Raw genomic sequence first — 14,570 nt, forward strand, 5'->3', positions numbered from 1 at the left:
ACCGATGGGTGCTGATGTAAACTCATAAACTATGTTTCATTTTGACTCTGATGTCCATATATTATATGATATATATTGAACCGTCTGAGATACAAGTGAAATGTCCTCTTACATTCGTCTCTGTCTGCATTCCAGCTCAGTTTTATTCACAATAGCGGCGGCTGCGTTATGCATCCTGTTGATGTCTTCAATCGTCGGGCTAGGTAAGAAAAAAACTTTATCAAGTATGTTACTAAGTGTGAACCGTTTTTGCTGTAAATCCCCTTTGCTCAACGATCTCGGTGATCAGCTGGTCTGCTCTCTGAACTAAGATTTCAGAGAGATAGATAAAAAAGAAAAACTGCGCCAAAGGCGCTAGCGTGTCCGTTTGAACAAAAACAAGATGCTACGCATGATGGTCTGCGTAGGTGTCAAGTTCTCCCAAATAAGGCCGGGTAACCTTTTATAGTTGAGGCGAGAGTAGTGCCTTTTACACTTTAAAAATAAATAATTTTACTCCTCTTGGGGACTAAATACAATGCTACAAAAATAATTCATTTCAGGGGTAAATGCACGGGAGTAAATGAATGTCACAGCATGGAGACTGCTGTTCACGCTCTGTTCTAAGAGTACCAGGTGTACAGTTCGTGCGTATGCGTGAAAATACTTTGAATCAAACCGTCAACCGTAATATATGGAGTGAAATACAATCTTGTGACATACAGAGGGAAAGATATGCGACGGAAGAAGGGATAACTGTGGGTGGAATATTGCTAAGTTGGCTGAGCGCCCTATGGTATCAAATTGACCAAGAGTGCACATTTACGTCGAGTGTTCAATTCGGAAGGGCATTTGCAACGTTCCGTGACTATTTGCAGCCCTGGGGAGTAAATGTCGGGGCTAGGGTATTAACATGTGGAGCCTAGGGCAGTAGAAGCTGCAATTACTCTTTATTTTACTCTCTCTTTTTTTCTTAGAGTGTCCCACGTCGAGGTGCCCTCCCCTTATTGTTGCCTTGGTAGTGGATAAGCAATGAGCTTTCTCCAAACACACTGCCTTGTGCAGACACTAACTGTCTTAGTGAATTCCATCATATTAGAGGAGAGAACTCCACCAACCACGTCATTCTGAGGGGAGGCGTTATGCTGCAGACTTCTATTCTTTATTATGTAGACGTTTTTTTTTAAATATTACCAGTGCTATGGAAGTTTTCCGAGAACAAAGGTAGCACAGATGTTCTACCCGAAAAAAAGGGACCCATCGCTACCATCATTCAGCAGGTCCTCATAGCTCTCACCAACCTGGCAACATTTCAGAGTATTTTGCGTCTAGATATCCCCCCTGCACACGGGAGAAAAATATTCGCGACAATGAGGGTCTTTGAGTGTGGTCTACAATTCATACGAGCTGCTATACGACGCGAAAGGGAGATTTTTAACCTGAAACGTCTCGGGGGATTCTGTGGTCCTTTTTAGTACATGTCTAAATAACAATTAAAACTGTAGAGCACTAGTAGACTTTCAAGTTGAGATGTCTACTAAACGAATTCCCCTTAGGGGTTTACTAGACATCTAGATGCAGACATTCAATCAACACCTAACTCCATAGATGTCTAGTAGACGTCTACTTTTAGACGTAGTACTAAAGTCACAACTTGTCCCAGGGTTAGACGTCTCTTATCCCACCATGTGCTACACCGAAATTAAACGAATCTTTTTACGAGTGATGAATCGATTCACTCCGTTCACGCTACTCACTCCATTCACTCTACGTCCATCAATAGTTCACCCTGCTTCGAGCTACAAAAGAACTACTTCGTGGCTGATGTTGCTTCTGGTAATTCGTACCCTTTCTACCCTTTCTAAGCTACCCTTTCACGAATCTGCGATTCGTGAAAGGGTAGCTTGGTTAACACAACTTTTGTGACTGAGCACCTCATTTCAGATACATCTCTCTCAAGTGCGTCAAAGACTTGGCTTTCTTCATGCTGCAATTCATTTAGACTGAAATGTGCCGAGATTCGTTTCTAGATCACCAGAGAAACACGGACTACAGGGACTCATATTGCCTGTTCATTATGCGATACCCCGTGACATTGAAACGTCTATCAAACAGTTCCCAATAGTCTGCGCATTTGTATGAATGTGTCTACACTGGACAGCAGCTTCCAGGAATGTATTTTCCTAATAAAATCTAGCGTGTTGCACAGTCCCAAGCAGCACAATGAACTGTACAATGTAGTGCAATAGGGGTGGGCGGGTAGGTGGAAAGCCTTGAACAGATTCGTGGAACTAAAGAACATTGACAAGACACATGCCACCCACCCCTATTACACTCCATTTTCAGTACATTGTGCTGCTTGGGGTGCTTCATTTCTTCTATGTATTTTGTGTGCGTCGCAAGTGAGTGAAACTACCTTTCAAATTGGACTTGGTGAACGGCACGATCTCCTTTTCACCGTCAGGTTGGAAGCTTGAAATGGCACAGGCGAATAAGATGCGACAGTATTATGTGTTTCTCTGATCTTGATTGTTAGTGCATATTCGCGCCGAGAAGTTTCGGAGTCGCCCCCTGGTGTTCACTGAACGAACCGTGTCGTGGGGATATTCCAGGGCAGTATTCGCACAATGCATTGCGTATCAAGGCAGTGCACGTGTACGAGGCTGTCCAGCATTGATATTTCCTGGTGATTCATGACGAAAACGACACATGTGTCCCAAGTAAATTGCATTTTCATTCCAATATGACAGTTTTTACTGTAAGTAACAAAAGCGAAACCGAAACGAAGATCCCCACCAAGAGGCGGCAGAGTGGCGTTCCTAGTGAGGGTCTCGCCGCGAATAGCTTCCATTACCTGGCAAAGGCGCATCTTATCACATGTGTCATCATGCACGAAGCGGTACGCCGTACCTCATATCTTATCGAGTTCGCCGTATCTCTCCAATCATTGGGTATATTTCCTTTTGTAAATGTACCTTTTGCTCACGGGTACATGTTACTGGGCGTGGGGTGTAGTGTTGGCATGGCTGTCTGCTTATAGGCGTTTTCGTCTTGTTTCATCACGGCGCATACGAGACCAACTCAGTGTCTTGATTGGTTCATAGATATCCTGTGTTGTACCGCCACACAGTAAGGAAACAGAACACATGGACACATCAGTAAGGACGATTAGTTGGTGCGCCTTGAACTGTGCTGACATTAGGAGCCTCCATGGAAACCCACAGAAAATATCGGACGAGGATCCAATGCAGTCGTGACATTGTCTAGCGGCTTGTGAAGTGTCGATTGCTGCACTGCTTGCCCAGAGCCTTGCCAATAAGCGTTTCGTGTCGCCTAAAGTAACATACAGTACTGCTGTTATTCTATATCAGTAGGACCGTGAGTAGTCATTACTAACGGACGGCATCAGATAAGGCCACAGCTGAAACGGCCTTGTGCCACAAAACCGTAGATTTCAAAAGATAGACAAAATTCTCACAATATGCTGAACCCTCGTTTGCATAACTGCCGATAATCAGACAACCTCACTCCGTTTTTCTTCGGAACCGTTCAGCCGCCACGGAAATCTACATCGGTGGTATGACACTGGCTTATTTGACTGCGAACGAGGTTTTTGTCCAAGTAGGGTAAAACGGAGGTATTATCGTCTCGTTATTACGACTGGTCACATGACCCGCAGAGAGGTCCCAGGGGTAGGCTACAGAGGGTGACACGTGTTGGACGCAAATATGGTACTGTAAGCACTGCAATGCATAAAAGGGCATACTGGACCCGACTTCACAGTGCGGCTGCTGTCGAGCACGTAAGAATCACTGGAAGGAAGCGGTCACTGGGTTTTGCGCGTTAGTATGACAATGCGTTTTGTGACCAAAATGTGCGGTAACGGTGGTGGTCATATTAAAGGGCGTTCACCGTATAGGTATGACGTACGTGTGATTACTTCGCCTAGGGTAGCAAACGTAACCATCTAACATACGTAACATCAAGGAGGGCTCACGTGCAGATATATACAGGGTGTCCCAGCTAAGTGTATACAGATTTTTTTAAAAACTATATATAACACTTTTTCCAAGACGAAATCAATTGCAATATAGTATATGCTGAAGGGCACTCCCTAGGAGGGCATTAGCAAAGTCCAAAGGCAATGTCTTAATTAACTTTCATTAATTAACTTGTTAATTATAAAAGCTACAAAGTTGTCGAAATGAGAACATCTGTTCCTTTCGGTCACCTGATATCGTAGCCGTTTTTAGAACAAAAATCCGTTCCATAGATCGCCCGCAAAAAAATTGTGAAGGAACGCCATTTTTTTTCTTTATTTTGTTCGTCGCGCATCTTCGCAGACGCGTATTTCCTTCATCCCCAACGTGAGAGGGGGAAGGAGCACAGTGCCGCCTCATGCGTCGAAGACGAGCTTTAACTTGCGGAAACAAAACAAAAACAAATGTATCTGGTGACTCTATCAGAACTGGTCTTATCTTGGGTTGCATGTTCTGTTTCCCTTTAATCTTTTTCCAGGACGCGAGAGGCGATAATGTGCTCTTTCTCCCTCTCACATTGGGGATGAAGGAAAGACGCGTCTTCTAAGAAGTGCAATGAACAAAATAAAGAAAAAAATTGCGTTCCTTCACGAATTTTTTGCGGGCGATCCATCGAACGGATTTTTGTTCTGGAAACGGCTACGATATCAGGTGACCAAAAGGAACAGATGTTCTCATTAGGACAACTTTGTAGCTTTTATAATTAACAAGTTAATGAATGAAAGTTAATTAAGACATTGCCTTTGGACTTTGCTAATGCCCTCCTAGGGAGTGCCCTTCAGCATATGCTATATTGCAATTGATTTCATCTTGGAAAAAGTGTTAGATATATTTTTAGAAAATCGTTATACACTTAGCTGGGACACCCTGTATATTGGATTGTACATGTATAATCCAAGTATGTAGTTATAGACTGCTTCTTTTTTTTTTTACAGATTTGCAACGCACAAAACAGTACAGCTACAACGCGGGCTACGTCCTCTTCGACACTGACCACAGTGACGTCGACAACTTACGTCGTGACCCCAATTTTACCGATGGTTTTGCGGACGCGCATTACGTCAAGAAGTTTACGCACACATTATTTTGGGACAGCAGTGCGCTTTGAATATCTGTGACTACTCTCATGTAAGACCGTAGTGATATACTATAAACCATAAATGTCACAATATATACGTTATATACATGTACAGTGTCTTACTCTGTCTTGAGGATGCTCGATGACCTGAAAAGGAATTATTTTTTGTGGACCCTTTTTCGTTTCATGCCTCGCAAGCGAGAATCAGACACTATCTTGATGCCTGCACAGAGCTATTTCGTCTCGAAACCGAACACGCAACAAAAAATATGCTCAGGGGACATTCCTCGAAATAGTTCCACTGATAATAGCTGAGAGCGGCACGTAGCTGGGCCGGTTTGTACATTATGTGGAAGGTAACACACGGGCGAGAGACGAAAGACTCACATCGTTTTCTTTTTTTTTAATTTACTGAGCAGCTTATCAACACCACAACGCTGGACTGTCAACAGATTGAATGAAAGAAAAAGGAATGATAAAGCTATGCCATAAGGCCCAGGAGAATAAAAGTAGCGCCAACTAGTCTTTCCCTCAAACGAGCCCTCGCCTCGACAGTGGTGCCGTCTGGATGGCTGTACCGTAGCAGACAACAGCCGTGTTATAGCCGTGTTCACGCAGGCAGAACATTAGTGTTTGTTTTGATTGCTGGGTCTGGATATGTCTCTGTCATATGTCCTCGTGAAATTTAGTTACGCGAGAAAAAAACACGTGTCAAGGGAAAAATAATTAAAGACATTAAATAAAGCGCTCACGTGTTTGTGACATTGAATAGATACATTGGAGTGAGGCATCACACGTCTTGTAGGCGATAGCTGCATAAGGACGCCATGATACTCGTTTGCTTTATCTATTTTGCTTCTCAGTTGTTTATCATTTCAGAAAGCATCTACTGTGGAAAAAATCTCCTTCCAATAGTGGAGATATGTCGGTGGCATAGGTATAGATTTGGGAGTAGCTGTCACAAGCCATACCTCAAGCAATTAGGCTATCCTTTATTAAAGATACGATAAGTAATAATTTGGGTGAATTGCAACAATTTCGAAATTCTGGACGGCCGGCCATGTTGTCAAAGTACGTGGAAGCCACTTAATTCAAACATCGCCCTGGATTGGTTAAAACGAATTCGTTCAACTCAGTTCAGTAAAGTGAAATGGACAGGGACACAAAAAGTAGCTTGCACAAAAGACATCACACGCAGAGGCGCCCTAACGGAGGCAAAAAGGGCATGGTTTCTAAGCCAAGACAAATTAGTTGCGGGGGTCGTTGACGCATCACCGCATCTGCCCCCACGCTGGAAAAAATCCTTGCGGCGCTCCTGATCACACGTGAACAGTGATTTCATCAAACGACTTTGTCCTGTGACGTTGACTTACAAACAGGAGAACAGTATACTGTACGGTCATGGACTCTGCACAGTTTTACCTTCTCAACAATGTATGCGGGGTCCATTGACCGCATAAGTGCGGCTGATTCGTGTAGTGGTATTGTACACAACCAAAAATTCGCACACAGTGGCACAACCGAAAGCAAAACGTGGCTACTCAGTGAGATAAAAGCCGGTAGTATGGCTAAGCGAAGATGAAACCAATAAAGCTGTGTACTAGATAAAACTGGAAGGTGCAGAGATGCACAGGAAAGGGACGCAGAACGTTCTGGCCTTCGCCATATCCGTTCGGCATTGCGCGAACGCAAAGCAACAAAATTTTTTTGCACAAAACACTGACAGGGTAACTCAGAAACAAGCGCAGTTGTATGGTTTGCCATTGACACACCCTGTAAGTCTTCCCGCTTTCTGCAGCCCAAATGGCGGACACGAAGGAGACTCAGCACCACGTACCGACCTCGATGGCTCAATCGGTAACGTGCTGGTTCGCTGAGCTCAAGATAGCGGTTTCGACCCCAGCCAAGGGAGGTACTAACGTAAGGGAGGTCAACATCGCTTCCAGTACCGTGTGCATCTCCTTTCTGGGCACCTCCAAATTATTCCCGGTCCTACCCTACGTCACGTGCAAAATGTCTCCGTGCTGCGCAGACAAACTTTACGCGTAACGTTACGGTACTTTTATTGCCATTATTATCACGCACCACGTGATAGCGAAAACTCAATGAAAATGGCAAGACACCGTAGACTGCCTGGGAGGAGGAAAAAGTGGCGATCCTCAAAGGTTACTTTCATGAAGTATACGGCTTTAGTTTGCAAGGATCCGCAGGGCCACCTGTAGGATGTACGATATAAAAAATCAAGACCAAAAAACGCAGACTATTAACGGTAGGAAGACAAAATTATACAAGCGGTAGAGGCTAGTTATTAGACGCTGAATGAAACAGACATGACAGACTGCATAAGAACGAAACGGCAAGTTGATCAATACGGGCTCAGCCCACTTTTAGATCTTTCGTAGGATTGTCGACAAAGCGTCAAGGGAAGAAAATATGCTTTTCTGAAAGGGTGGTTTCTGCAGAATTTCGACTAGACGTGGTAACCAAGAACTTCAAGGAACATTATCTTATCCCCGAGTTCGTAGATGTGATTTGTGAATGTCTTCGCAACGACCTCCCAGTAAACCATCTACGTCCAAGGGATGTCAAGTGGATATTAGATTCTGGATATCTGGATATCCACTGGAGTATCCTGAGCATCCATCCGACGTCCAGTGAATGTCCATTTTTATGGGAGCTCTAGAGGAGGAATTTCTGTCCAAGCGCATCAAGACGCCTATGCTTTACAAGCGGTTCCTCGACGACAAATTCATGGTGTGACCACACACAGAAGCTGACCTAATTACGTTTACCAACGACTTTGACCAAGCACATCCGCCATGATTGAAGCGGTCTGCCTGCCTAGATTGGCGGCACGTTACTCGGGGAAGCGTTTAAAGCAGGTTCTGTTGGCCGAAAAACAGAAATAAATGCATAGAAAACGTAACTTTGAGACCTTGTCTAATTTTTAGTGGCTGCATATAATTTTGTAACATATTACAACCTCGAACCGGTTTCGAACCTCTTTACAGCCTCTAAACTGGATAAATCGAGCAGATGTATGCGAACTTCGGACTCGAACCGGAACTGAACCTTTACGGCCGTATCCGAACCCGAAATAACCCAAAATGCGTTTAGGTTCGACGCTCCGGCGGCGACTACATGAGCAACGGACCGGAAGCCGTACGTTGCATGAGGTGCTGTTAAGTGATTCCGGAAGCGAATGAACTGTTCCCGGAGCACCCACATAACGAAGCCAATGGCGGCACTTATACGAAAACGAAATTCTCTGACTAACTGGATGTGACACACGCTCATTGGTCCTTAGCGAGTGACGCTTCTCGTTCTTCCAGGCAACGAATTCCGGCTCACTCTCACCATCCGCCGTCTTTTCTTATTATGCATTCTGTGGAGTGACAATTAAACTACACCACGATTGTGAGGTTTTCAACGCACGAGGAATAACGTGACACTATAGTTTCGAAATCGACGAGAAAGTACCCAGAACGGTGCTTAAGGTACAGTAAGTGTTACTTGGGTACTTGGTAAATTAATCTCATACACTAAAATGCCTTGCGCTTTTATTAAACGTGCACACGCCGTGAGAAACACAAGAAATACTCCAACACATCAAGTCTTTTTCTCATCTTTATAGGTTGCAACGTCACAGTGGTTACAGTGGAAGACGTCGCTTCAGAGGTCTGAACTTGACTGTCGAGTTCGGCATTTTCTTCGCGGTTACAGCAGTGTGCTTCGCTTAAACGATGAAGTGCAGATTTTGCAGATGAAAGAATCCTGCTTGCGTTCGTGGATCTCGCCGTCCTTGTTTTTCTCCTTCGCATATTTCGCTTAGGGTGTCCGCCGCGACGTCTTATTGGTCTGTGTTCCGGGATATGTGCTTACAGATGAAATTCTCTTGGGCATACCGTTAGGCCTCGACATTTGTTTCACGACATGGTCTGCACTGACATAATTGTCACATTCAGCAACTCTTATCTTATTTCCGTGCACCACCATGTCTTCTGAGAAAGTGACAGAGCACAGAGCGTTCTTTTGGTTTGAGTTTAGTCACACGAAAGAAAGACAAGAAATACTCAAATACGTGAATTTTCCTTCATTCTCATTGGTCTCAGAAGCACAATGGCCGCACACGTCGGTCTAAAGCTGTGGGCTTGACTGACATGATCCGCATTTTCTTCGCTGTTTCAGCCGGATATTACGGTTAAACGAAGACAGTCCCAGTTCTATACATTTCGGTTTTGCTGATGACAGATTCCTGGGCGTACTCCTGCGGTCTGCCTGTAGCGGCGCTTTCAGCCGCCGGACGAAGAAGCCGACGAGAAAGCAGCGCCACCCCGCGCGAGCTTAACATTCTGGCTCGCAGCTTCTCATCCTCACGGACGTTCAGTCCAGTCCAGCCTTCGGACAATAAACTGCTGTCCCCAAACTTGGAATACACTCTCATTCTTACACTGGTGACCCGGACGTCACATCGTCGCGGCCCTTCCTCCCAGGATTGCGATGGAAGTGGCAGACGTTCTTCAGGCTCCACCACCTCGCGATCAGTACTCCCATCTCAAGACCGTCATCCTGGATCGCACCACGCTAAGCAAGCGGAAACGGCTGCGACAGCTGCTTAACACCGAAGAGCTGGGCGACCGCCGCCCATCCCAGCTGTTACGTTCCATGGAAGCTTTGCTCGGGGACCGCGCCCCCACTTTCGACGCACAGCTTCTTCGCGAGCACTTCATGCAGCGCCTCCCATCTCAGGTCCAAATGATTCTGGCTGCCGCGTCAACCCTCCGCTTGCCAACCTCGCAGAACAGGCTGACAAAATTATGGAAGTTGTCGGCCCCGGTGTCTCTACGGTCACGCAGCCATCCCCTGATCTTTCGGCCCCCCAACGTCAAGGCCCCGCCTGTGCACCGCAAGACGACATCCCTGCACGTCTGGACACCCTTTCTGCCGACGTCTTCCACCTGCGCGCGAGCATTGACGCCCTTGCCAATGCCCATACAGACCGTCGACGACAACCCCCCGTCGCAGCCGCTCAGGAAGCCGCAATTCCCAATCTCGCCGACGCTCGCCTTCCCCACGCTCTGGAGCTTCCACATCCACTCCGTGTTGCTGGTACCACCATCGTTTCGGCGACAGGGCCGAACGCTGTACCCGCCCCTGCGGGTGGTCGGGAAACTCCCAAGGGGAGCACTGACGGCGACCAGCAGCACCCCGACTACCCCCACCGGTCTCCTCTTCTATGTCACAGATCGTGCCACTAAGTTACGTCTTCTGGTGGACACAGGCACAGAAGTCAGCGTCCTCCCTGCTACACCTTCTGACCGGCGTCTCCCGCCCTTATTCCACCTTACGGCGGCCAACAATACCACCATCCCAGTTTTCCGCCAGCAGATTCTTAGCCTTAACATAGGCCTACGCAGGAGCTTTTCCTGGCTTTTCCTGGTAGCCAGTGTCGGCCAACCCATATCGGGGGCAGATTTTCTGCAGCATTTCGGCCTCACGGTTAATGTGCGGAACAAGCTACTTCTCGACACATATACGAAGCTTTCCGTACACGTCATGACCGGCAACCGACCTCCCTGCGCCGATACCGTCACGCTTTCTGCATTGACATCGCCGTACGCCTCGATCCTTCGAGATTTCTCTTCTCTCACCCAACCACCGGATTGGACGAGACCCGTCGCGCACGATATTGTGCATCACATCTGCACCACTGGACCACCTGTTTTTGCTCGACCTCGACGTCTCGCCCCGGAAAAACTCAAAATCGCCGGCACGGAGTTCGACCACATGCTCGCTATTGGTGTCGCCCGACCTTCCTCCAGCGATTGGTCATCCCCGCTGCATATGGTCCCCAAAAAGACCGGGGACTGGCGACCTTGCGGCGATTACCGTGCCCTCAACCTCGCCACAGTTCCAGATCGCTACCCCTTGCCTCGCCTGCAAGATTTCACCGTCAACTTGCACGGCGCTACGATCTTTTCTAAAATCGACCTAATGAAAGCATACCATCAGATTCCCGTTGCCCCCGAAGACATCAACCGCCATAACCACCCCATTCGGTCTGTTTGAATTCCAACGGATGCCTTTCGGGTTGCGCAACGCAGCACAGACCTCCCAGCAGTTCATTCATTCCGTTACCAGAGGCCTCCCTTTCGTCTTTGCCTATATCGACGACCTGCTTGTTGCAAGTTCTACTCCTGAGGAGCATGCCGACCACCTCCGTCAATTTTTCGCGCGACTGGCCGCTCATGGCATCGTCATCAACGTCCAGAAGTGCGAATTTGGCGTTGAGTCCACCGAATTCCTTGGTCACGTGGTCTCTTCCGCCGGCATCGCTCCTCTCGCAAGCAAGGTCGACGCGATCACCAGCTTTTCGCAGCCTCAGTCTCTCCGCCAGTTGAGACGTTTACTCCATTTAATTAACTTTTACCGGCGATTCATCCCTCACTGTGCCACCACTTTGCGCCCACTAGAAGCTCTCCTCAGTTATCGCGGCGGATCGAAGCCCCTTTCCTGGTCAGCTGAAGCCGAAGCCGCCTTCTCGAAGATCAAGGTGGACCTCAGCGCGCAGATACAGCTGTGCCATCCGAAGCATGGCGCTCCGACCGCCTGGTGGATGCCTGGTGGATAATGGTGGATGCCTCCAACGTGGCCGTGGGCGCGGCTTTGCATCAGAAGTTTGACGACAGCTGGCGCCCTATAGCCTTCTTCAGTAAGAAGTTGAAATCCGCCGAACAGAAATACAGCACGTTCGGCCGGCAGCTCCTTACTGCTTACCTTGCAGTCCGGCACTTTCGCCACTTTTTGGAGGGCCGACACTTCACGATCCTCTCGGACCAGAAGCCTCTCTCCTATGCTTTTCGTTCTGCTAGTGGCCGCTACTCGCCTCGTGAGATTCGGCAGTTGTCCTACCTGGCGGAGTTCTGCACGCAGATCCAGTATGTGCAGGGAAGCGCCAACGGTCCAGCCGATGCCCTCAGCCGCATCGCGCTGCTCTCTGTACGCGCCACATGCGTCTCGCCGGAAGACCTCACCTCCGCTCAACCCTTCGACCAAGAGCTCCTCCGACTCCGTGAGACGCAGTCGTCTTCCTTAACGCTGGAAGACATTCCGCTGCCCGGCACGGACATCACGCTGTGCTGCGACACTTCGACCGGCCGTGCAAGACCTTTCGTGCCAGCATAGCTCCGGCGCGCTATCTTCGCTTCCATTCACGATCTGTCCCACCCCGGCGCCCGACCTACTCAGAAACTCATCGCCGAGCGCTACGTGTGGCCATCCATGAATGCGGACATTCGAGCTTGGGTGAGGTGCTGCGTCGCTTGTCATCGCTCAATGATCCAGCGTCACACCACCACCCCTCTTAGCAAGTTCGCGCCGCCTGACACCCGCTTCGATTCCGTCCATCTTGACATAGTTGGTCCTCTTCCCATCTCGCGCGGATACCGGTACCTTCTCACGGCCCTTGACCGGTTCACCCGCTGGCCAGAGGCTACGCCCATCACCGACACAACCGCCGAAACCGTAGCCGCCACCTTCCTAAGCAGTTGGATCGCCCGTTTCGGTGTGCCCTCACGAATTACAACAGACCGAGGTCCTCAATTTGAAAGCCGCCTATTCACCGCCTTCACCAATCTACTTGGCACCTCGCGCGTGAGAACTACTTCCTACCACCCTGCGTCGAACGGTTTGGTGGAGAGGTTTCACCGGCACCTCAAGGCTGCCTTGATGGCGCGTCACGTCCGCTCCCACTGGACAGATGCCTTACCCCTCGTGCTTCTCGGCGTCCGTTCTGCCTTCAAGGCCGACGTTGGCTGCAGTCCAGCGCAGCTCGTCTACAGCTGCAGCCTACGCCTCCCCGCCGAATTCTTCGTCGAGTCAAGCTCGCCCTCCACCCCTTCCGAGCTCCTCGACCGCCTCCACCGTGTCTTCGACAGCCTCCGCCCCGTACCCACCCGTGTCAACTCCTACTGCAAGCCCTACGTCCCGCCACAACTTGCCACTGCAACCCATGTTTTCCTCCGCATCGACGGAGTTAGGCCATCCCTTGTCCCCCCTATACGAAGACAGTCCCAGTTCTATACATTTCGGTTTTGCTGATGACAGATTCCTGGGCGTACTCCTTCGGTCTGCCTGTAGCGGCGCTTTCAGCCGCCGGACGAAGAAGCCAACGAAACAGCAGCGCCACCCGGCGCGAGCTTAACATTCTGGCTCGCAGCTTCTCATCCTCACGGACGTTCAGTCCAGTCCAGCCTTCGGACAATAAACTGCTGTCCCCAAACTTGGAATACACTCTCATTCCTACATGCTGTCCGTTCCACGACATTTTTTTTTTTTTGCTTACGGTGTCCGCCACATCGCCTTTAGAAGAATTGACATAATAGGACCAGTTTCTTTTGTCTCGTTTCTTCGAGTCTCTCTCCCAGGACATGTTCTTGCTGTAGATGACTGTATCGTTTCTTCGTCTCTTTTCCAGGACATGTTCTTGCTGTAGATGAAATTCCCCTGGGTTCTTTGGGCTCGCCATTCGTTACATGCAGTGGCTTAGCCACGGGGGGGGGGGGGCTCGAGCCCCCCCTACCTGCCACGGGCCGACCCACGCAAATCGTGCAAATCCGAGGAGAAAATAATACATGGGAGGGGGTACCAGTGCGACGATCGCGAAAGTTCTTGCAGTTCCTGCGTCTGTCTACGCTCTTGAATGGCTTTCAAAGTATGAGCGTATCAAAATACTTCCAACCTGGTGACAGGGCCTCATTGGTCATGCGTAACAGCCTACATGTAATCGCATTGCGAACGTTCAAATCAGTCGTAGTTTGCGTCCCTTATCTTGCGGTGTGCGTAATAGTAGTGTTGCAATATGTTGAAAGACAACATATGCTGCTGCGAACCCGTTACCAGCTCCTACCACGGGGAGGTGAAGTCGAAGTCAGTAAAAGAGAATCCAGAAGTTCTCTCACAGTGCGTGGAGGTGTTGAAGAAGGACCTCGATAAGGTCCATGGGCATGGCGAGCGAGGTATCGTTGGATGAGAGGACGGCACGGGCGATGGAATGAATGAGACGGGTGGACTCGTCAGCCGTGAGGCGTCAGCTGTGGCGGGAAATAAAGTACCTCACGAAGTCGAGGCATTCGTCCTGCAGGACGTCACAGAGGAGGCTTACGGTGGCCGACACATAACCGTGGACGTTGTGGCAAAAGTCGAGCTCTCTTCCGGAGGCCGTGAAAAACCCCCGGGATTCGCGACACGATGCGTCGATAATGAAGGCACATCATCGTGGGCGCGACATCAGACATTGGTCGACGGCCGAAGATCAAAGCAGAGAGACAAATGATGAAGCAGCTCATCGTGCAGCAAGGACGTCAGCGAGACAGGTGAATGGGTAAACTGGACCGTGAAATCCAAAGCGGTATACCCTTCTCATCTTGGGTGAAACCGTGGTTCGGCACTTCACCTTTTGGGTGAGCGGCTGT

Source organism: Ornithodoros turicata, unplaced genomic scaffold, assembly GCF_037126465.1.
Source record: "Ornithodoros turicata isolate Travis unplaced genomic scaffold, ASM3712646v1 Chromosome120, whole genome shotgun sequence".
Taxonomy (NCBI): Eukaryota; Metazoa; Arthropoda; class Arachnida; order Ixodida; family Argasidae; genus Ornithodoros; species Ornithodoros turicata.